This window comes from Neolamprologus multifasciatus, chromosome 6 (assembly GCF_963576455.1).
Source record: "Neolamprologus multifasciatus chromosome 6, fNeoMul1.2, whole genome shotgun sequence".
NCBI classification, from domain to species: domain Eukaryota; kingdom Metazoa; phylum Chordata; class Actinopteri; order Cichliformes; family Cichlidae; genus Neolamprologus; species Neolamprologus multifasciatus.
The window spans coordinates 5,668,139-5,689,931 of NC_140444.1; the positions used below are offsets into that span (position 1 = coordinate 5,668,139).

Here is a 21,793-nt window from a genome sequence, read left to right on the forward strand (position 1 = left end):
ACTCGTACCTTGGTTGTAAAGAGTGGTTATTTGAGTTACCATTGGTTTCCTATCCGCTCAAAGCAGTGTGGCCAGTCTCCTTGAACCTTTGACATCGAGGAGGCTCTTCTGTCCAGAGAACTGCTGCTCACTTGATATTTCCGCTTAATGGGACGATTCTCCAAAAGAGGGAAACCTTAGAAATGGTCATGTGGGAAAAATCCCAGTAGCTCAACTAGGCCAACCCGTCTGGCACCAACAACCCCGCCACATACAAAATTTCTTAAATCACATTTCTCCCATAATCTGATGCTCAGTTTGAACTTGAGCAGGTCATCTTGACCAGTGGTCCCCAACCTTTTTTGCGCCACGGACTGGTTTATGTCCGACAATATTTTCAGGCCGGGCTTTAAGGTGTCGCGGATAAACACAACAAAATAAAACCAGTACCAGTACCAAACAAACCAAACCAAAAATAAAATTCATTCATAACAAACGGGAAAAGACCCAGGGAAACAGAGTTAATGATAAAAATGATAAAAATAACGATAAAAACCCTGAAAACCATAAATTTCACACCCGAGCCTCAACTCTGGCAGCCCGGCACCAAACGACTCACGGACCATGGCCCGGGGGCCGCTGATCTTTACTATGTCTACATTCCTAAATGCCATAAGATTAGCTGATTAGCCAATAATGAGCAGCAGAACAGGTATATAATAAATAAATACTTTCAGGGTCTGTCAAAAAATCATAACATAATGGTAAAAAATTGCAATTCTGTAATGTCTAATTTGCCATAGTTGTAGTACAAAAAAATTAATTAGTTTATTTTGGCAGGGTCATGTACAGTGTTGGGGAGTAACGGAATACATGTACCGCCGTTACGTATTTAAAATACAAAATATGAGTAACTGTATTCCGTTACAGTTACCGTTTAAAAAGGTGGTATTTAGAATACAGTTACTTTGTTGAAATAAATGGATTACACGGCGGTACTTCCCTGTTTCATATTGTGGCGGGTCAGGCCTGTTTGGGTTTTGTTTGACAGCTACGTTCTGTTGTTCCAGGTGGCAGCGTTACGGTTGCCATGGTTACAGGGTGACGCTCTCGCTGCGTGTTTCCTGGGTGAGAGAGGCCTTTTTGTTGTTGTTGTGCTAAGCTAATAGGCAGAATGCTACCGGTATAGCTCTAAAGAATGTAGCATCATAGGCAGTGTAGTCCGTGCTGCAGGGAGAATGGACTGCCATACCCGTTATGTGTCTGTGAGCGAGGGAGGGGAAAAAAGGAAAAGTACGAGCTGTCATCGAGCAGAAACGGGAGCTGGAAGCATGTAAATATAATAATAACCACTGCAGCCAAGAAGAGAGCCTGACGAGCCCAGTTGTAAGTAAGCTATTAAGACTCGACTGTACACCGTGTTCGTGTTTTCCTCCAAAAACAATAAGTTCCGTTGGAGCAGCCTTTCAACGCCTCTCTCTGTCTCTCGCAAGCAAAGTTGACCCAGACAACAAAGTAAAGCTAGTTTTCAGCTACGAGCCCGACACAGAACCCACCGTATTAGCCAGAGGTCCCTTTACTACGGTTCGGAGCCGCGGACCTTCAGTAACAGTAATAAATCACAGCAATAGTACATTCATGTAGTTGTAAACAGCATGATAATATATTAAGTAATCCAAAGTATTCAGAATACGTTACTCTCATTGAGTAACGTAACGGAATACGTTACAGAATACATTTTGGGGCATGTATTCTGTATTCTGTAATGGAATACATTTTAAAAGTAACCTTCCCAACACTGATTATCAGTATTAGATACTCATGTTTGATGTTATATAGGGATGCAATGATACCAATTTTTTCAGGTTTTCAGGTTTGCGAATAAAATAAACTTTTAAATTGTTGCAGAGTGTCCATATTGTAAACAAACAAACAAAATAATTATTATTAAATAAATAATAAAATCTAAAAAATTATAAAATAAATAATAAATAAAATAATAATTGGCCCCCTAGTGGCCAATCTAAAAAACTACAACAGAAATGACAAGCCACCCTCTGATTAATGAAATAAGTTAGTATCGGTTCATGGTATCGGTTAACTTTTACGAGTATGAGTACACACACATTTTACAGTATCGGCCCCGATACCGGTATCGGTGCATCCCTAGTGTTATAGTTTAGTTCATGTCAGACATTAGTAGCTATATATCAGCCTATGTCAGAATTTGCAGTAGGTGTATTGCAGGTTTTATACAGAAATGTATAGTAGAGCCAAATTATTCCCCGAAAAATAGATAAATAAATAAAAATAAGCCCCGAGCCCTAAAGGCTAAGATGGAGTTGGTGTGAAAGTGTAAACTGCATCACTTATGTGATTATTTCTGTTCTTCACGGGTTTTAAAATGTGTGTTTCTTACTGACAACACTTTAATCCTCTCCTCTGTTTATTATTGTGACATCCTAATCAGCAGTCTGACATGCTTCTTCAGTGTACAGGCTGTCATTCACACTTGCTTTCTGCTTTCCTCACACTGTGAATATTTGTAAATATACTATAGATATGTGTTGAGGTTCGAGACCAAAGAAAATGAGGCAGACAGACAAATAGACAGAGACAGAAACCCCTCAACAGGACAGAAAAATGACCTTTATTTGTCCTTATGAACTGGTTTAACAGCACGTGGTGGTAAAAGAAAGAAAGGCACAGATAAGGATGGCAGCAACAAGGGGAAGAGGGGAGTCTGCGCCAGATAGTGAAAGAGGCAAAGATAAAAAAAAAAAGGGCATGCAGGAAAAAGAAAACACACCAAAAAATGAGAGAAAGAGAGCCTTAGCAGCCAGACAAACAGCTCTCTCCACCTTTAATCACCTCCTGCAGGTCAGCTTCTGCCTCGCCTTGACTTGCCACAATCTTCCAACTAACACTGAGCCAAGCCATCAAACAGCTATCTCTTCTTTTGCCTCCCCTTCTCTCTTTTCTCTTCTTTCTTTTTACACAGACAGAAAAGCAGAAAAGACCTTGATGTTTTTCCAATAATTGGCAGCAGAGGTTGACTTTTTTTCCCTCTGCTCCCCTCCCTCTTTTTCTGTTTATCTTTTTCTTCTTTTTTTTTGCTCTTCCTCTTCCTTTAGAGATGAATAGTTGGCCCGGGATCAAAGGCAGACCCCAACCAGCCACTCTGACCACCACAAAGGGGCGTTGGGCGCTGGCTCGGGGCCAGGTGCTACACATGGCCACATAGCCAGGGACAAGCCGTGCAGATGGGGCCCGCAGAACCCTTGTCGCCTCCACCCCCTCTGCTGCATACGAGAGGTCAGCGGCTAAAGTATCAGAGCGTGCGCTTCCTGTAAGACGATCTAGCCTCGTGCAACTGATTCCATTTTGTTCCCATCTGTCTTTGTCTTATATTCATGTTTCAGTTTGTCAGTTTGTTTACTTCCTGCAACTGCTATGCCTTTGTTTCCTTCCTTACCTATCGTGCACTCTTCTTCTCTGACTCTGTTTTTCTTTGCCGTTCCAGAGTATGGATCTGAAAGAAACTGTCTGGCTGTACAACGGGAACAGAACCAGCAGAGGTAAACATTTTTGCCCTTGTGGACAGAAACATGTTTAAATGTTAAAGAAGACCCGACTTGAGTTTAGTCGAACACTTCCCCTTACTCTCAACAGTCCTTGTTTAAATATATAAGTCCTGCAGCCTAGTCCGACGCAGCCGCAGCCAGTACAAATAAATTCTTGTGGAGGACACAAAATGTGGGACAGATAAAACAAATGAACAAGCCCTTGTAGTCCAAATATATATGCAACACCCAGCTTGCTTTTCAACTCCTTCAACTGACACGTTTGCAGAGCTTGTGTGAGAGTGGCCAAGATGATGTTACTGAGTCAGAGCAGGGCTATAGTCCACGTGTTTTACACGCAAATTCTTATTTTCTGCATTTCAACAAGTCTCGCGTGCCACTGTGCACATCTCTTTCACCAGCAGAATCATGACTATTAACCCTTTAAAGCCAGTTGGAGCGGGCACGTGCCGTTTTGCGTAACTACTTTTAAATCCCGGTAGCACTGCAACCACGTAAGCTAGCGCAATATTTTTTTTTGCATATGAAACCGGAGGAGTTGTACTTACATCTTATGCCATCAGCTTGTCCTAGGTCACAGTTTCCTTCCACATAAAGCTTTGCAAAAACTGCATAAGAAGCGCTTGCAGCAACAAAAACATAATATTCCAGAAACACGCTTTGCTGATCCGATCAGCTGTTTGTAACACTTCCTACGTCCATCAGCGGGAACTATCGCATGTCCGCCATGACCTGCCCGAAACTGGAAGTGACATCATTTTGCAGAAATTGAGTTTTTTACTATCAGGGCCTTGCGAGCCTGTACTGGTGTTTCTAAAAGTTAAGTTTGACTTTATGACTTTCTGTGTCGTTTCTGGGATGCTTAGGACTCATATTGCACTGTTGGAAATAGTTTATTTTGATGCATATGCTGCTTTTTTGCAAATCTGCACTATAATATTTATTTTCTTTTTCCTGCAGTATATAAAAATTGGTGTATTTCAAAAATAAAACTATGAAGACACTCAAAATAAATTTCCTGTGGTAGGAAACTATTTTGTGCAACTTTTTTGTATTTATAGTTTTGAGGGATAAGCCTCTTAAATTTCTCTAACTAGAAATATATGTTAAAAAACAAAAACGATTTTCAATTTTTTTGTAGTTTATTGCACTTTTTTGCAATTTATGTAATTACTATGCACTTAATGCATACATATTATTAAAATTTGGGCTATAATGGTTGTATTGATGTATATCAACTTGAAATACTCCCAAAAATGGCTCTACAGCATGTAAAAATATAATATAAGCTCTGGCGGACTTGGTTCTATGGTAGGTCTTAAAGGGGTAAAAATCCATTACACATTTATATCTGTGTTACATCTGAGCCCGTTGCGATATGCTGAGATAGAACACAATGTGTGACCATCATATTGTTTCGACAGTCCAGTTCTTCCCTTAATTATATTTTGTAAGCTGCACATGGGAATCAAGCAGCTCGCCTACTTAACTTGTGTATTTCTGTTTAGATATCTCAGTGTATCATTACTTAAAATAGTAAAATACTATTATCTGGAATTTCTAGAGCAGAAAAGTTCAACAGAAAACTATGTGAACAGAAGTGAGTGAATTTATGATTTTAGTAAACATTACATGGTGCAATCTTTAACTTTAACTGGTTTGGGGAATGTACAAGTGTCTGAAACAGCGAAAACATCCAGGACATAAAAGAGCTGACGTGAATTTATAGGGGTGAAAAAAAGACAACTGCAGTGTTTTTCCATACTCTGCATGCTGTCATCTGTGGATCCCCGGCTTCAGCCATATGTTTAAGATTAGATGTACTCTTGTTGGAGGAGAACGCAGTCAACAAAGTTCTGCTGCCTCTCCCTCTGGTCATGAATCAACTGGGCTCTGTCCACACTCTCTCCTTATGGTCTTAATTCTATTAAACACAATGATAACACATTTACAGTACGATGATGATGATCGCATGAATAATGTTCCTCTTAATATTTGTGGACACGTGTTTTTGTTCTGGAGATGTTTGTGTTTAAACTTTGAGAGAAGAATTGGAAAAATTAGAATGACTGGACTGTTTTCTTGATACTTATTGTGCGTATGTATGTGCTTTCACCCCCACACCCTGTGCTACCTGTTCTGTTTAATGTGAATAATTAAGAGTAATTACATATTACAAAAGTTGTAGTAAATGATCCAGTGATTAAAAATGTATTTATTTGAATTCTTGGCCACTTGGGGGCAGCAGATTAAATTGATAATCCAGCACTGACATATTATCTGTTATCATATCATTTGTTGAACTGAAAATGGGAATTCAATCATCAGTAACTTGTTACCTTTCCTTTGTTCTTGGAGAAGAACACAGAATAATTTGTAAACAACAGAGATTTGCAAACAGCAAAGACAGCATTAGTTCATACCGTGCTCATAAAAAATATAGTCCCTAGTAGTTTAAAAGAAATACACTGGATCTTTAGCTTCCAAATGCTTCACTGTGTTTACTAGCTACATAACAAACTTTGTCATTAGAGGCAGGCCAGGTAGTGTTCGCCTGGTTTGTAATGCAAACAGCTGTCTGATGGTGCTGAATGTGGGTCACAAAAACAAGAACAGTTCGGACTACAAGATCAAGCGTTTAAAACTAACAGGATGGTAGAAATAATTGAAGTTAGTTATATGTTGGTGGATCCCTATGATCGGCCCATTTACTTGAAACCAGCTCAAATGAAACATCCAAGATATCAAACCAGAAGCCTACCTCACTAAAGCCACTTTCTTTATGTGTCGTCATATCTGTATTTCTATTGTACTTTAATGAGTACACTCTAACGCCTCAATAAGACCTTATAGGCTTTCCTTTTATTGTCTTAGTAAGTGTGCAACTCTTGATTTGCTTTATTATGCTTTTAGCAAAGTTACCAATGTCACTAGCTGGCAGAGCACTGTTGGTTAAATAGACCTACTCTAGCTGTTGCTCAACCTCAACCAACCCTTGTCCACCAAGAATAGCCTTTTCACTGCTATTCGTTAGTGGTATTAAATATAATCACTTCTATTTAAATGATATTATGAACTCAGCCAAAATTGGATTTAAAAAAATCTAATATCACAGGCAGAATCTATTAAACTCAGGTACTGACCCAGATCACTGTCTAAAAACAAAACCCATGATGTCTTTCCACGAGACTACTCAAAGACTAACGATCTAAATTTTACAAAATTGCATTTGGAAGGTGAACTAATGGCAAATTCAGAATTTGTGTGGTTTCATGCATTCGGCTTACTTTCTCTACAGTTGGGGCAGCCATGATAGAGGTTAGCACGGCTGCCTCACAACAAGAAGATTCCTGGTTTGAACCTCCTCAGCAGCTGTAGCCTTTCTGTGGGGTTTGTATGTGCTCTCTATGTCTCATCGACTGCCTTTAGTCTCCAACAAGTAAGCTGTGCTTGTTAGGTTAACTGGTGATTCTAAATTTGGCATTTGGTGCAACTTATCCAAGGCGTGTCATCTCTTTCATACAATATCCGCTACAATAGACTCCAGAAGAAAGAAAAAATGATCATTGCAGTTTGAATCAAAACTGCAAATGCAGTCTCTTAAATACATGAAATATAGCTACTGTTACAAACACCAAGGAATAACTAAATCTAATATGGTCAAAATAATGTGTTACAGAGTATTTTGGAAAGATCCCCTGTTTAGTAATCGTTTCTGGCTCAAACTAGAAAGCTCCTCCTTTATTCACACCAGAGCAGGACTCTGTATGTTTGATTTGGCAGATCTTTACACTAGATTCCTTTCCTGACACAAGCCTGAGGGATTTTTAGACCTCCTCCCAGGACTGAATGAGGGATATTTTTCTTTTTAGGCAAATATGTCAAACAGCAAACTATGAATCCACTTTTCACAATAAGAATAACACATTTTAAAGGACTTTTTAAAGTACTGCTACATGAGTAGGTTCACAGTATAGCTTAGAAAATGTTAACCCCTGCAGCGTAGAGGTCAATAAAGTTAATTAAATGAAACAACGTGGCAGACTTAATATAGAAAAAGCAGTTAGTTCCAACTCAGATAATGGCCCACTTAGCACAGAGAGCTTACTAATTAAAAGAGCAGAAAAATTATAATGCAGTTACCTAAATAGGGTCAACTGGTTGGTTGTTTAGCTTCAGCGGTAACTTCTCAGCTGTTAGACAATTATGAGCAAAGAAGGCTGATGTTGTTTTTCTGTAATAATGGGCATTATTTTCACTTTTATGTGTTCCTCCTACAGAGAAAATAGGCCTGATCTCTCCCTTTGTGGTTGCTCCAACTGCTCACTTCTACCACCCACACAACACATTTTCCCAGGCAACAATGTTCCTACAAAGTTTACACACAATAAATAACGATATGCCCAAAGCAGTTAGCAGTGGCCCCGCTCTCCGTTTCCTGGCTGGAGTTGAAATGAAATGGTAATTTTGACTTGAGGAGGATTTCAAAGGGATGGCCTCTACTTTTCATCTTGGTGCATACCACGAGCTCGCCGACACATTCACGCTGGGATTTGAGGAAAAAAGAAGAAGAGAAAAAAAAAGGCAGAATTTTAAGTTTTTCTATGAACTTCCTTCTTTCTTTTTACTGCCATCTCCCCACAGAAAAAGAGATGTAACATTGTTGAGATCTCTCCCCCAGATGGACAGCATTTATATAAACAACCACCCCCGGTTCACAGAACGTTTGATTGATGTGTCATTGTCCAAAGATTGTTTCCAGGCATTTGAATAGATAATTCAGAGCATTTGATGTAGACATTTTTCTTCAAAGAGCCAAAGGTCAGATGTGGGGGTAGAGCAAGGGTGTCCTCCATCTCCCATGCTATTTTTGCATCCAAGGCTCCAACTAGCTTGTCTGCTTCTCACAGGGGAGATTGACTGACACTTGAATCATTCTTCTGCTTGAGATTACAATGTGGCTTCCAAAACTCAGTCGAAAAGAAATCTGGCTGCAAACTAATGCAAATACCTTTGTCTGAAACAGCAGACCGTAACAGTGTTTGGATGTTTCTTGTGTCTCTTTGTTTTCTAGTTCAGCCTACAGTCAGATAGACTGGAGCGAGACCAAAGATACAGTGGATGGATTGAGGAAGAACTCCATTATCTCAGCAGCAAGGAATAAGAAATGGAATTAAAACAGCCGAAACAAGGTTTGTCACACCTCAGCAGCGCTGGCTCATATCTTCCAGAGGGTACTACACTATACAAAATGGGCTATGGCCATTTTCTCATATGAACTTAAGACGATATCAGGAGAATGACGTTTTTTTTTAAAAAAAAAACCATAGCACACAGCAGGAGTCTGCTTCAGCCACTATTGCATTATTGGAAATACTCAGTGTGGATTTGGTAAAGAAAGCACTTGAAAGGATCTTGCCCGAGGTAGCACCAGACTGTTCTCTGTACTGTTAGCATTTCAACTCAGCCCTACACGACACAGACTTTGTGTTAGAGGGCTGGCATGTTAAAGTCTGGCCAATGTCCAATCCAGCAGTTGGAGTCTCTCACGCACCTCTGTTCAGTGTTGGGAAGGTTACTTTTAAAATGTATTCCATTACAGAATACAGAATACATGCCCCAAAATGTATTCTGTAACGTATTCCGTTACGTTACTCAATGAGAGTAACGTATTCTGAATACTTTGGATTACTTAATATATTATCATGCTGTTTACAACTACATGAATGTACTATTGCTGTGATTTATTACTGTTACTGAAGGTCCGCGGCTCCGAACCGTAGTAAAGGGACCTCTGACTAATACGGTGGGTTCTGTGTCGTAGCCGAAAAATAGCTTTACTTTGTTGTCTGGGTCAACTTTGCTAGTGAGAGACAGAGAGAGGCGTTGAAAGGCTGCTCCAACAGAACTTATTGTTTTTGGAGGAAAACACGAACACGGTGTACAGTCGAGTCTTAATAGCTTACTTACAACTGGGCTGGTCAGGCTCTCTTCTTGGCTGCAGTGGTTATTATTATATTTACATGCTTCCAGCTCCCGTTTCTGCTCGATGACAGCTCGTACTTTTCCTTTTTCTCCCTCCCTCGCTCACAGACACATAACGGGTATGGCAGTCCATTCTCCCTGCAGCACGGACTACACTGCCTATGATGCTACATTCTTTAGAGCTATACCGGTAGCATTCTGCCTGTTAGCTTAGCACAACAACAACAAAAAGGCGCTCTCTCACCCAGGAAACACGCAGAGAGAGAGCGTCACCCTGTAACCATGGCAACCGTAACGCTGCCGCCTGGAACAACAGAACGTAGCTGTCAAACAAAACCCAAACAGTCCTGACCCGCTACAATATGAAACAGGAAAGTACCGCCGTGTAATCCATTTATTTCAACAAAGTAACTGTATTCTAAATACCACCTTTTTAAACTGTAACTGTAACGGAATACAGTTACTCATATTTTGTATTTTAAATACGTAACGGCGGTACATGTATTCCGTTACTCCCCAACACTGGCTATACGGCTTAGGTTTACAAAGTTGCTGAACAAACCACTAGATTTCTGGAATAATGTCGTTTATATAGATAGGACCAAAGTAGAGCTGTTTGGCACATCAGCACAATCATCCTTCTTCTTAGAGTCAAGCATGGTGGTGGAAGAGTAATGGTTTGGGCAATAGGACACGGGCACAGTGCGGTGACTGAGTTGGACCTGTACTCATCGGTATATTAGAGAATTCTAGAGTCAGACGTGAGGCCATCTGCTGGATTGTCCTGTGAAAACTCAGCAATTCCTAAAAGTGCAGAGTTGAGACAGCTCACCTGCTGTTCAAATCTTCTGTTTGCAACAGTATAACATAACACTGCTTGTTCCAACAGGGGATAAACTTAGAGGCTGAATCAATGACCACTATAAGATATTAAATGATCATATTTAACTGACTCGTTAAAGAGCTCAAGAATGAAGATGTGGAGTTGGAAATGAGCACATCGATGAGCAGATATGAGAATAGATTCCCTTTAATTAACAGTTTTTATATGAAAAGGAAGCAGCACACTGATTAACTAGAACACAAAGATAGCTGAAGACAGCAGTTTGCACACCCACAGATATTTCCTTAAAACTCAAACGAGTTGTGATGAATAATTAATTTAATAAATTTCCGACCAATTTCAGATATTGTTAGATAAATATATAAATGTGTTTTCCCAACAAACACTTTTACGTTTGTTGTCTGGACAATATTGAGAGCCACACAAATTTAATGGCAAATAGCTGGATGGATGAATAATACAGCAAAATAATAAACAAATTTATGAACCAAAGCCATCAGCAAACACAGCTACAGTAACCACACCCAAAGACTTATAAAATACGTTGCCTCATTTATATTCCTAATCTGCTTCCCAGCCACCTAAACGCACAACAGAAGAACACTTGACACTGATCTCATATCGCTATGTGTGAGTGACCTCATCCTTTCCTCTTCTCCCTCTGTGGCCCCCTCAGTGAGATCTGCACGCTCACTCAGCCATGCATACTGACGTCTAATCAACAGCAATTAACCCTGGCCTCTTTCATAGGCCGTGGAGCTCGGAGATAATGAAGACACCACTGTGTATTTATTTTCCTTTTTTTTCCCCACACGCAGCGTTTGTCATCTGGAAACTTTTCTCAAGGCTCACTGACTTTGGAATGTGACTGCCAACACCAAAAAGGCATCCCCTCGATATTGCTGTCAATGCTGGGTGAACATAATTAAGACTGTGAAGAAAGCGATAAGACACGGAACAATTTTGAGATGGTTTTGATTTTTTCTACACACCTATTGCAATATTGCAGTTCTGGATGTTTTTCTAGGCATTATCCAACAGAGGCAGTGTTGGGGAGTAACGGAATACATGTACCGCCGTTACGTATTTAAAATACAAAATATGAGTAACTGTATTCCGTTACAGTTACCGTTTAAAAAGGTGGTATTTAGAATACAGTTACTTTGTTGAAATAAATGGATTACACGGCGGTACTTCCCTGTTTCATATTGTGGCGGGTCAGGCCTGTTTGGGTTTTGTTTGACAGCTACGTTCTGTTGTTCCAGGCGGCAGCGTTACGGTTGCCATGGTTACATGGCTACGCTCTCTCTGCGTGTTTCCTGGGTGAGAGAGGCCTTTTTGTTGTTTTTGTGCTAAGCTAATAGGCAGAATGCTAACGGTATAGCTCTAAAGAATGTAGCATCATAGGCAGTGTAGTCCGTGCTGCAGTGCTGTGTCAGTACGAGCTGTCATCGAGCAGAAACGGGAGCTGGAAGCATGTAAATATAATAATAACCACTGCAGCCAAGAAGAGTGCCTGACCAGCCCAGTTGTAAGTAAGCTATTAAGACTCGACTGAACACCGTGTTCGTGTTTTCCTCCAAAAACAATAAGTTCCGTTGGAGCAGCCTTTCAACGCCTCTCTTTGTCTCTCGCTAGCAAAGTTGACCCAGACAACAAAGTAAAGCTATTTTTCGGCTACGAGCCGACACAGAACCCACCGTATTAGCCAGAGGTCCCTTTACTACGGTTCGGAGCCGCGGACCTTCAGTAACAGTAATAAATCACAGCAATAGTACATTCATGTAGTTGTAAACAGCATGATAATATATTAAGTAATCCAAAGTATTCAGAATACGTTACTCTCATTGAGTAACGTAACGGAATACGTTACAGAATACATTTTGGGGCATGTATTCTGTATTCTGTAATGGAATACATTTTAAAAGTAACCTTCCCAACACTGCGTATAGCCACGTTAATCTTTAGTGAAGCTGCTTTCTCCTTATAACCCTTTCAGACAGGACATACGTCTTCATCTTTATCTGGTTGTCTGAGACCTGCAGACTTTAAGGAGTAGCTCTTGTGTTTTTTGCAGTTTTTCTGAGCATAGCATGTTCTGATGTTCTATTATTGTGACATTGTGTTAACACACACTTGGATGGTCCGGACAAGCAAACTGCTAAAGCTTCAGCTTTCTTAGAGGTGGTGACATTTGCTGTTGATCAGTTATTAACGTGAACCTGGCTGATACTTCTTCTTTTGATTCCGATTGAAGCATTAAGCGTGTACACATATTTTTATTGGACTGCATAAAGCCAGACTTTTCATACTTTTTGACTGTATGCTGCTCTGATTTTTTTTTATTGTGCTTATATTAGTATATTTAACTATACCTATACTCTATGTGCAAAACACAAAATAAGAAAATGCAGTAAAGGTCATTTTAAATAAGTAAGACATTTTGCTTGGTGACCTTTTAGAGTATCAGTACTTATGGGTTTGATTTTGGCCTCGAATTAGTCAAAAACCCAAACTTCCCTCTAAAAGTCTTGTTTTAGTCAATCAACAATATTCCAAGAGGGACTCTTTAATTGTCATGTCTGTGTGTAGGCAGGCAGGAAGAGAGGACCCAAAATGCAGGACTCACTGAGGCGGAAGTAACTCAAAACACACAGCTTTATTGCTGGTAAGAAGCAGAACAGAAAAACACTAACTAAACTGGAAGAACAGAATAATTAGGCAGGTAGGCTGGCTGGCAAACGGAACACACAGAGGAAGCGAGGATGAACAGACGTTAACGACGCGACACCAAGTAGGGGAAGACAAAGGTCGTGTCCAAATTCATGGGCTGCATCCTCCTGAGGCCGCATTTGTAGACCGATTACGTCACAGCGACGCACCGAAGGCTGTCCAAATTCGTAGACTCCTCCGAATGCAGCCGACAAATGCGTCCTCCTTTTCCCCGAATTTGAAGGATGGGTCGGGTGTGTCCTTCTTGGCCCACCATATCCCAGAATTCATAGCGCGGCCCAGCCAAGCTCCAGTTTCCGGCAATGGCGGCCGCTACTAAGTTTTAAAATTACTCTTATTAATCTTTCTGGGCCACAAAATAAACTTTAAACATATTTTCAGGCGAGAATGTGGGTTAGCTCGTTGATAATTAAAAACGAACACAAAAAACGGAGGAAGATTTCGGGTCCATTTTCGATTTTCGTGCCGTGGCGCTGACAACCGGAAATACTTTGAATTAAGGGCGGGAGTAGATCGAGAAGGCTAGACCGTCCAATTTCCCCAGCCGTTTACTTCCGGCCTACCCGACCTCCTGAGGACCCGGCCCACGTAGACCGCGAAGGCCGGGTCCTCAGGAGGATGCAGCCCATGAATTTGGACACGACCACAGACACTAAATACAAGAGGTGAACAGAGCGAAGAGGAAACAGCTGGGAGACACGGCTGACGCTGATTACACTGACGAGACAGGGAGAGCACAAAGCTGAACGCACTGACATAGGACACAGACCTACAAAATAAAACAGGAAGCACACGACAGACAGAGATACAGACTCGTAAACAGGCATAATGACGTCATGGACAGACAGAGGGACATACGGGCAGAGAAGAATAAGCACAGGCAACCTAAACCAAGCATGAGGGCAAGATAACAAAACCTAAACCAGAAATAATCATCATCGTCATCATCATCAACATCATCATCATCGGATAACTAAAGAATCAGAATATAATTATAATCAAAACAGTATCACCAGAGAATAAGAACTAATCCATAATGCAAAAATAAACCAAAACATAAGAAACTCAAAATACTGGGTCGAAGCGACCCAGGACCGTGACATTAATACAGTTAGTTATAGTATTCCCACCATGGATTGACCATAAACCTTTGAGAAATAAAATTTCCATAACTCTAACCTATATAAAATGTTAACATCCTGACCCTAATATGCTAAGCATTGCGTTCAATATACTATTGTGCGTGTAAAAGATTAGCATGTTAGCATGATGTTAACATTTTGCCCAGTGTTTAAACGCAGCCACACGGAGCGGCTAGCACGGCTTTGGATTAAAGTCGAGCCTTGAGTAAAGGTTCCTACTCTTGTGCAATGTAAACCGCCGTCAACAAGACTCGCGGGCTCTTGCTAGTATGTCTTAATAACGATGTCTGTCTCCTTTTGTGTGTAAAAGATAAACAAGCCCTTAGGTCAACCCTGGGTTATATTTGCCTTTCATGCGTGATTTTTATCGCTCTGTTGCATTCGTAGCCAAAATAATAACCACAGTAGAGGTGATTTAGACAGAAGCAGGAATGACAAGCAGACAGTGGAGGGCAGGACGCTGTAACCTTCACACCGTTCAAGAGAGCGAGAGCTTGCTTTGTTTAAATTTCCCAGATCAAAGGCTGCAATGCAAATTCCTGCAGCTTCCACGCTGCCATTTGATGTTTCAGGGAGCCAAATTATTGTGGTGATTACAGTAGCTGTACACAACCGGTGGAGCAGGCCAAACAAGGGGCCTTGTTGTGACTCTCAATTAGTGGTGTGACATCTCAGCACCCAACGTCTGAGAAGCGCCTAACAATAAGAGAGGCTGTTTGGGCTGATAAAGTGATTTGGCTTGGTGCGGCCCTTTCATCTGCACCGACAGTGGGGTATTTGAGGCTTCTGGGTATTCTCCCTGCACATCCTCACACCTCCCTTTATTGTGACAATAGCGCCACTGTGTTCAGCGTTTCAAAGAGGCTATAGACCTACTTACTCTGTGAGCAACTTATGTCTGTCGTCACTTAGAAGAGTTTTAATGATTTCGAGGCATCTATAAAAATAAATTATAGATGATAAACTAAAATAAAGGCCTGCAGGGAAGCATTAATTAAAGAATACAGGATCACATGTATTATTTTATAAACCTCTCTTTCAGAACATGCATTAGATAGCACGCCATTAGCAGAGGACCATTCGGCGTTCTCTGAATAACCGCAGACACACGCGGCCTTCTATGAAGTTGTCGATGTTTTTTTGTTTGCATGTTATTGAAAGCCACAGTGAGTTGAAAGGATAACTTTGCCTGTGGGAAGGACAGAGCACCAGAGGATCAGGTTCAGCTATATTTCTGATAACACTTTGCATTCTGCAGACACCAATGACAGCTCTGATGCCTCGCGTTTGATTGTCTCTTTCATGTTCTCCTCCTGCCGTCGGTGTAAGCAGCAGCGCTGGAGGTGGAGGTGAAGCGATGGCGAGCGATGGAGGGAAGATTGAGATGTGTTTCTGTCAGTGTGACGGACAGAGGCGCTGCAAGGATGTTGGTTTTTATTCTTTTCATAGATGTAGCAGCGAAATAATCCAAATAACCCTCGTGGAAAAGCTATGTGCAAAAGCATTAAGACGGGAATCTTTCAGTGCGAGGTAGTACTGGATGTGCAAGAATAGACTTGGCTCGCTGTTTCTCGTGGCACTTCCGACACATGCTCGCTGTGGAAAGCCTGGAATAATAGGATGAGACTAGTCCAGGGGTGGGCAATCTCAGTCCACGAGGGCCGGTGTCCCTGCAGGTTTTAGATGTGTCCTCGAACCAACACAGCTGATTTAAATGGCTAAATTAGCTCCTCAACATGTCCTGAAGTTCTCCAGAGGCCTGGTAACGAACTAATCATGTGATTCAGGTGTGTTGACCCAAGGTGAGATCTAAAACCTGCAGGGACACCGGCCCTCGTGGACTGAGATTGCCCACCCCTGGACTAGTGATAGTTTAGTTCATCCTCATTCTCAAGGCTTCAAATAAGGCAGTTTTATCAAGTTTTATTGTGGAGAAAAAATGCCTGATCCCTATAAACTAAATAGTACTTTAGGACTAAATTAAGTTGCTATGTCCCCAAAGAGCCAATCAACAGCTGAAAATGAACCAAACATGTTGTTGTGCTGACGTACACATACAGGAGAGGTTCACAGCCGTATAAGAAGCAGTGCTGTGAAACATTTGGCAGAAACAAGCTTCTTAAATCATATTTTAGGACCAAGTTGCCTAACATGGAAAGACATTTTCTATGATTTTAATTTCAGTTCTATTTGTGCATTTTTTATGTTTCACTGATCCTCGAAATGAAACGTGTGGTCGTTTATTTAGATAGAGGCATCAAAATGACATTTACTTTTGATCCATGTTTAGTGGTGAGCCCTCCTTCTAGAAGACCTCCTGGCTTCTATAGCTGTCATTTACTCCACAGTCCTTCTGCAGCCTCTTAATATGACCTCCACTGTTCTTTAAAAGGGGGCTATTTTCATGTGTCAGTCAAATATTTTCATGGAAATTGCATCAACTCACCTTGCGTGCAGTATTTGATGCTCTGGGATAAAAACACACGTTTGTTTCCTATGTTTTTCCTCTTTTGGTATAATCGTATCCTTTAAAAGCACATAAACACCGTGATCGTAAGAAAAGGAATTATAATCAGAGGCCGTCGAAGCTCAGAGAATCACAATTTTGCAGGCTGTCTGAGACCTGCGGTGTTCCTTTCCTATCGTCCCATACGCAGAACATTATGCTGACCTGGAAATTCGTATTCACCACTGTGAGAAAGCAACCCCCGAAACGCTCCTTCTTTCTAAAAGAAACATATAACAGTATTAGATCTAGTTTAATTACACAGGGGCTCGCGGATGGGCCCCTCATCTCTCTCGGCGGTGAAAATGCTTAACGTTTGTTGTTGGTTCAAGGCTCTGTAAAGGATGTGCTGGCATGTGTAGGGTTCTGGCAGAGAGGAAACTTGTGGTGGGGGGGGGTGAACTGTTATTGTTTGAAAAGCGTGTAAGCGGCCTTCACAATACCGCATCCACGGAAATGAAGCAAAGACAGAGCGCGAGGGAGAGAAAAAGGCAGAGAGAGAGAGCAAGAAAGAAAAAAAAAAAGTCTTGCGAAGCTTTGACTGACGACTTAACAGGCGAAACCGAATTTGTCTTTTGCCGGGAGATGTCAGATGCCTTGCCAGTGAGAGAGAGAGAGAGATGGAAAGAGAAAGACGGAGAGAGAGAGAGACCAAAAACGCACCACAGAATCTCTCCTGCGTCTTTTTCACCCTCTTCTTTCTCCTCCAGTTTAAGACGGCTCGGTGAATGCAACGACATCAAAGGCCCAGCACTCAGAATGTACATTGTTGTTCCAGTAACCACATGAAACAGACAGAGAGAGAGATGGAGAAAGGCTCAGAGAGATGGAGCAAGTTCTTTTTCCTCTTTCTTCCCTTGTACATAAATAGGGAGCTATGGAGGGAATCGGTTTAGAAACGGTGGAAGATTAACTCTTTTATCTCTTCATTTCAAACGCCCTCCGTATCCACATCCTCCACATGCTAACCACCGTCAGGATCGTCATGCCTGACCAACGCTGCTACAAAGGAGAGGTGTCTTCTGTATTAGGACACGTATAACTCCTCCACAAGCAGAGCTGATGAGAGCAGAAATAGAGCCGAGGAGGAGGTTTATACGGCTTCATTCCTGACTCATTGTCATTAAGAAAGCCCTCTGTAATCGGAGCTAAACTTAGAAAGGAGCGGGCTCTTTCTCTGCCGCAGACATTCCACATGTGTATGAAAGAGGAACATAACGAAACAGTCCCGAGCTTGAGCCTCGACGTAACGTAACAGGCTTTATTCCTGCCTGGCCTTATCTTTACACAGAGACCACCCAGGAGCAACAAGTCAGTTCTCACCTTTAGTGTGTGTGTGTGAGGTTTGTACTTTATAAGTGTACAGCTGTGTCTGTATACAAGTCCTATGCTTTTATGTGTGTGTGTTTGTGAATGAATGTGTTTTCTGTGCGTGTGTGTGCGCGTGCACTTCTACCTCCCACCATCTGGGCCCTGTTTGGAGAGATTTTCTGTAAAAATCACAGTCACGCCGTGGCAGGATTACCACTGTGAAAAGCAGCACCTGGAAGAAACTCAGTGCTCCTGCTCCTTTCCCTCAGATGCTCAAAGAAGTTTCTGGCTTCCCAGCTTGAGGCGCAGGATTTGTTTTTGACCTACATGGGCGTCCTAGGCCTCGTGTTCCCTTCCAAAAAGCAAAAAAAGAGAAAAGAGCAAAGAACACATCTGAAATTCACACTAGGCTACATTCAGCAAGGTTACAGTATCACCGCATTACAGTAGATAAACAACTGCATGTGTGTGTGTGTGTGACTGTGGATGCGCGTTTGCACCATATAAATATATATATTTCCATTTTTTATAATTGCGAGCCAGGACATGGATGATTATCCGCAGTGAGATGTAAGCCTGTGAATGAAAGAGTTCAATAATCCCAGATGGAAATTGAGTCGGAGCATCTTCACTGAAGATTTCCCATTAGAAAGAATCTTAGTCCAGGATTAGCCACAATTAAAACTGTTTTGATGTTCCCACACATACACACAAGCGGGCCTTTCATATTTGCGTTGCCGTATAGAGACGAATCAATTGCCTGAATACAAGAAGAAGTATTCGAGTGAAGAGACGCGTAGCAGCTAGGTTGGATGTTCGCTTTTATTTCTACGCCATGCCATCCAGAAAATGGTTCTATAAACTGTTGTGTAGCTGGAGTGAGACGTCCACATTTTTTTTGATGGCTTCACTTAGCAGGTCTTAGATGCTATAAAGGAAATAACTCGTTTTAAAAAGTCTCAAGAACTCCTCGAGCTACAAATACTGCAGTTTTTTCTTTCAGATTTTTATTTTTGCCGATTGGTGTGAAGGAATTACAATTGTTCTTCATATCTCATTGCACACTTAAATCAGTTTTGCTTTTTTTTACCTACAAAATGTAAAGCCATCATATAGAAACGTTGATGGTAAATGGTAAATGGCCTGTATTTGTATAGCGCTTTTACTAGTCCCCTCTAGGGAGGACTACACCCAGTCATCCACCCATTCACACACACATTCACACACTGGTGGAGGCAGCTACAGTTGTAGCCACAGCTGCTCTGGGGTAGACTGACAGAAGCGGGCTGCCATATTGCGCCAGTAGGCAGTAGGTGAAGTGTCTTGCCCAAGGACACAACGACCGAGATTGTCCGAGCCGGGGGCTCGAACCGGCAACCTTCCGATTACAAGACGAACTCCCAACTCTTGAGCCACGATCGTTGATGATGAGTATTTGGCAAAGTCCCTTGAAAAGCAAGTCTCACAACTTGACAGTCATCATCTGTGGAATCTGGGAATTTATCTTGAAATCTCTATCTAAATAAATCTGGTGATAGACATCATTTTAATTTCAGTGGGCACAGCGACATTGAGTCTCTGGTCAATCTGGTCTTTAAGTGATGGCATATGAACCCTGCTTCTGGGTCCAAACTACTCAGCATTTATTAAGGCTATTGTATTTTTAACATATTTTAATGCTCTGTATCCTGTACAAGCCCCTAAAAGTCAGATTTTATTACTACTGTTCATTTTAAAGCTCAGTTTTTAAAACCTTACGATGTAACCACAGCCCAGCACATGCAGCAGTATATTAATGACTTGTGGATGGATTATCTCGGTTGTTCTCCTGACTGAAGTTTGGTCCGTTTACAGCATCCTGCCATGCAACTGCATTTGTCCCTAACCGTCGGGAACCCTCGCAATATCTTTTTTCAGGTGGAAAAAAGTTAGCGTTCATCCTCCAGCCTCACTGTGTTTATATTATGCTAACATAGCCGTGTCGCTAGCCATCACGTAGCACATCATTATATAGCAGCCAGCCTATGGTGACCAACAGAGATGGGCAGTAACGCTTTACTTGTAACGCATTACTGCCCATCTCTAATTAGATTAGATTACTAATTAGATTACCGTTACTTTTCCGTAGGAACGCTGCGTTACTACATTACTAAAACCGTGATTTTTTGCAAGAATGTCTCATGACAGTGACATAAGCGAGTGCGACGTTCGTGACAACAGCACCAGGGCAAACCTCCGCCTACCCTACTCCTGCTTTACAGGTGAAAATAGAGCAAAAGGACCGCTAGTCTTTGACTTTATTTATTTTCTGCTGTGTTTTACTTGCATCTATTTGAAAGAGTGAGTGTAAACACACAAAAATATTTTATTTTATGTGCTGGAATGTGCAGAAAATAAGTTTAAATGTTAAACAAATATCTTCCAGTCAGTGAATGTTGCATATAATTAAATTTTTGCTTGATGCATAAAGTTAAAAGATTGAAACTAATAAAACAAGTTTTAAAAAGAGACTTTTCCATTTGATTACATTTTGTATGATGATTATGTAGAAAAAGTAGAATTGGGCGGAAAGATCTATCACTTTATCACCTATTCAGGTTGTAAATCGTGTTTTTAAAAAGTAACTAAGTAATTAATTACTTTTGAAAATAAGTAATCAGCAAAGTAACGGGATTACTTTTTGGGGGGAAAAAGTACTTTTTTCAAGTAACTTGACCAACACTGGTGACCAACCATCCTCTTTACCCCAGACACTTCCCCACTTTTACTGTTCTGTCCGAGACATCCAGGGGGATTTTCGAGATTGATGAAAATGTCCGGGTTTTCCTACAGAGGACTCATATGTGTGATGTCATCCCCGAGCTGCTGCTTGGTGAGTTGTTGTTCTGCGCTCAGACAGGACAGACAGTGCGCAGCAGCGTGCCTGATGATGTTTAAAAGATGCCAAAGCACAACTGCAGCTTTTCAGACGAACTGCAAAAGAAATTTCCCTCGTACCGTCCCGATACGGGTCATTTTTCTTATACAGATGAGGCCTAATTTCTGTACCATTGTTCAATTCCAGAGGTTTTTCAAGTTAGTTTTTTGCCCTTGTTGACTTGTAAAAGCTTATATGACATTTTTTGTTTCACCATTCATTAACCGCACAGAGAAGGCATCGTTTAAATATGTTAAAATTTTCTTTAAGCACACAGTATTATTAAAGTTCTTCATGTGTCCTCTTTTTTGAAAATCAAAATATGGTCACCCTAATCTTGCCAAACTTCAGTAACACTACAAACCTCACTGCTGTTTAGTTTTCTGTCTTCATTTATGTCAGAAGCAAAAGCAGAGCTATACGTTTTAATTTTTTCAGAGCGTGGTATTTTATGCTTGGGTGGAAACTAGCGAGCTAACTTCCTGCTAACTTCTAACTCTGTTAAAATCTGTTTTTTAATGGATGCCTGGATGTTAAATGACTGTGAAACTCTGTGTGCATGCTTCAGGGGAACAAAGAGTTAGTGTATTTTCGTTTCGACCATTTTCTTCTTGATGGTCTTAACGACCATTGTTAGCATGCCTTATCATGTCCTCCATATTAAATGATATATTAAATACATGGATACACAACATAATGAGCCAACATCTTCTTTTAACTGGTTTAGTATTTGTCTGTCCCATCCAGTTCTATATCCAAAATCACGACTTTATGTAACTGCTGTTAAAGTTT

At 41.1% G+C, this 21,793-nt stretch overlaps 2 protein-coding genes and 2 long non-coding RNA genes across 5 annotated transcripts in view; 1 reads left to right on the forward strand and 3 right to left on the reverse strand.

The window, feature by feature from the left end:
- Window positions 1-21,793, reverse strand: part of frmpd1a (FERM and PDZ domain containing 1a) — a 434,267-nt gene that overhangs the window by 195,590 nt on the left and 216,884 nt on the right. The window lies entirely within an intron of this gene.
- The window catches only part of LOC146516241 (uncharacterized), a 220,187-nt gene that overhangs the window by 83,125 nt on the left and 115,269 nt on the right, over window positions 1-21,793 (reverse strand). The window lies entirely within an intron of this gene.
- The window catches only part of LOC146516242 (axin-2-like), a 100,287-nt gene that overhangs the window by 31,525 nt on the left and 46,969 nt on the right, over window positions 1-21,793 (forward strand). For both annotated transcript variants that reach the window (XM_085164197.1, XM_085164198.1), the window contains exons 3-5: window positions 3,114-3,328; window positions 3,503-3,557; window positions 8,638-8,755. The gene's annotated coding sequence lies outside the window, so the exon portion shown is untranslated. The remainder of the gene's footprint in view (window positions 1-3,113; window positions 3,329-3,502; window positions 3,558-8,637; window positions 8,756-21,793) is intronic.
- The window catches only part of LOC146516243 (uncharacterized), a 72,296-nt gene that overhangs the window by 14,973 nt on the left and 35,530 nt on the right, over window positions 1-21,793 (reverse strand). The window lies entirely within an intron of this gene.